The following is a 2,977-nucleotide window of genomic DNA, read 5'->3' as shown; positions in this document are numbered from 1 at the left end:
AACTTCATTAAATCACTCCTTCCTATCATCATCATCATCATCATCTTTTCTACAAAATCGTGTCTGTACTATTTATTTTTTGTCTTTAATCTTCTATCTTACAGCGATTTATCTAATAATGAAATCACAAATATCGAAGAGAGAACCTTCAAAAACCTTCGCAGTTTACAGGATTTGTAAGTTGGATCAGTCTTGCTGATACAATTTCGTTGAATGTATATTTCTACATGTTTAATGTCCTCTCATCTTTCCTTCACCCTCTCTTTAACCTTCTTTAACTCACATGATCTCTCTATTTGTGAGTGACAGTGTACATGGATCTGTGATAATATAAATGTTTGTGATTTACATCAGTGTTTGATATTATGTATATAAATTCACATATGTGCAGATGTATATTTATGTGTATGATTATATATTCCTTTACTTTTCTTCCTTCGGTGTCCTTGTTTTTATTTGTTCTTCCTCTTGGGTAGAAAAGTATCACAAAGATCATAAGTCATCTTTTTATTCTTCGAATGACGTTGATTGTTGTCCACCTCAAATGTTCTGATGTCAAGACACGGTTTAAGAAATTTTGGAACTGTTGGCATGTGAAAATGACTGGAAGAACTTGAATTATGGTTGGGTGTTGCGGTATATTCATGCCAATGGAGCTTCTTTGTTTTTATTTGCTTATATATAGATATTGGTCGTGGTTTATATTTTGGATTATATGTAAATGTTTATACCTGGAATATTGGAGAGTTAGTAATAGTAATATTAACTGGGTTCGCAGGATATGTATTACAGTGGGGTCAAATGTCATTTTGAGGAACTACGGTTAATTACTAATTTGGTTTCTGTTGTTCCCTATATTAGTGAAGATTTTGTTTATTGAATTGAGGTGGGGTTCTGTAGATAATGCTACTTTGAGTCGATTTCTTTGTTTTCATTTTGTTTATTTCCATTTATTATTGTAGGTCTAGTACTTCTGCATTTTCTATTTTTACATGAAAGATGTTCAAGTAATCCGTTATGGTTAAATAGTTCTTGTTGGCACTCCGTCGTATACGGAACAGCCTGCTCGTGAAATTAACGTGCAAGTGACTGAGCACTCCACAGACACGTGTACCCTTAACGTAGTTCTCGGGGAGATTCAGCGTGACACAGTGTGAGAATGCTGACCCTTTGAATTACAGGCACAACAGAAACAGGAAGTAAGAGTGAGAGAAAGTTGTGGTGGAAGAGTACAGCAGGGCTCACCACCACCCCCTGCCGGGGCCTCGTGAAGCTTTAGATGTTTTCCCTCAATAAACACTCACAACGCCCGGTCTGGGAATCGAAACCGCGGTTCCGCTGCCTAACCACTGGACCATTGCGCCTCCACGGTTAAATAGAGACTTAGATAAAATTCCTTTTCATCATTATCATAGTTATAAGGATGTAGTATGGTTTCTTGTAATATTATTTGCATTGGTTGAGTTACGTTTATTATTTCTAAATATATTAGGGGATGCAGAAAATCTTTTTCCTGCGAATCGTTTGGTTACTCCTATTCATATTTAGCCTGAATGATATTTCTTGTTTGCGTATGCTATTTTGCGTTGAATTCCTAATAAATTAGGGGGTGTAGTTAGTTTAGGAATGTTTATTGTTGTGTTGTTCGTTTGTCCTCTTTTACATATTAGGGGATTATAGGGTTAAGTTATAATTTTTGGGGACAGTTCTGTTTCTGGATTATAGTTGGTGTATTTTTTATTTTAACTTGAATCGGAAGTTGTCCTGTATAATATCCTTATGAAATATTCGGTCGAATTTTTAGGGTTTTATATTTTGTCTATTTCTTAATTCAATCTATTTTAGATATGGCGTGAATATACATATTAGATAATTAGGGTGTGTTGGGTAAATATAGGATTTGAAAATCTTTTGTAAGCGTTCTATTCACTTGTGACCTTTAAAAAGTTATAAGAATGAGATATTTAATTTTGGTTTACAAGACTAATGTTTTGTATAAACTATTATAACGTTTAATTGATGGGAATATTTATTGATGGGAATATATATATATATATATATATATATATATATATATATATGGGGGGGGGGAGTGTTTGTATTATTATTTCAGTGAAAACATATTTTGAATATTTTATTAGCATTTGAGTTGTTGATATTAAGAGTTTTTTCTATGTTTTTTTCTTGAAGTATTAGTTTAAATCTATATTTAGTTATTGTTGTTGTTTTGGGGGTTTGTGAAGATACTTTTGGGTTATCATTATTAGAAAGATTTCTTCAGGTACGTGGTAATGATGACTTATTAAGTTTAAGGGTTTATAAATTACAAGGATATTAATAGGGATCATCATTTTTTAAATTTTCAATTCAAGTGGGAGTTACGTTTGTGATATATAATGATTTTTACGTTTATAAGATTGAACTATTTAAATATTGATTTTAGAGTGATAAGAGAATGTTTTGAGAAATATCTACGGTTTTAATTTTATTAAGACTTTGGACAAGTAGATCAATATTATTATCCAGCTATAAGTCGGCAAAGAGGATGAATAAAAAAGTGATGAATAAAAAACATTCTTGTGTATCATGTTTTGTGGTATTTATTTCCTTTCTGGTGGAGAATTTAATGATGTTTTACTTGTTTCTTGAAATATCATTAAATCATACTTTGTTATTAATTTTGAGTTGAGGGTATCAGCCTGAACAGTTACAGGCTGATATTTATATAGTATTATATAAAGTTTGAGCTTCTTTACCTCTGCTATTATGTTTAATATCATTGGGTTATGGAGAGAGAGAGGGATCTTATAGAATGAATATTATTAATTTATTATTTATTAGTAATATTAGTTTATATAAAAATTTTGGTATATTAGCTTTTTTCAGTAAAGTTACCTATTTATGTTTATCATTTGTGATTACCTAAAGCTCTTGTAGAGGCTCCTATTTCGAGGTCGATTATTTTAGCTAGAGTGTT

At 31.5% G+C, this 2,977-nt stretch overlaps 2 pseudogenes; both read left to right on the top strand.

Annotated features, from left to right (window-relative positions):
* Positions 1 to 572: 572 nt before the first annotated feature.
* Positions 573 to 1,590, top strand: LOC106875694 (cytochrome b-like; annotated as a pseudogene).
* Positions 1,591 to 1,847: 257 nt separating this feature from the next.
* LOC106875692 (NADH-ubiquinone oxidoreductase chain 5-like) overlaps positions 1,848 to 2,977 on the top strand; it is a 6,705-nt pseudogene continuing 5,575 nt past the window's right edge.

The sequence above is a fragment of the Octopus bimaculoides genome, unplaced genomic scaffold (genome assembly GCF_001194135.2).
Source record: "Octopus bimaculoides isolate UCB-OBI-ISO-001 unplaced genomic scaffold, ASM119413v2 Scaffold_51832, whole genome shotgun sequence".
In the NCBI taxonomy this organism is placed as follows: Eukaryota; Metazoa; Mollusca; class Cephalopoda; order Octopoda; family Octopodidae; genus Octopus; species Octopus bimaculoides.
The sequence above is the reverse complement of the archived record's forward strand: the minus strand, read 5'-3'. Positions and strand labels throughout refer to the sequence as shown.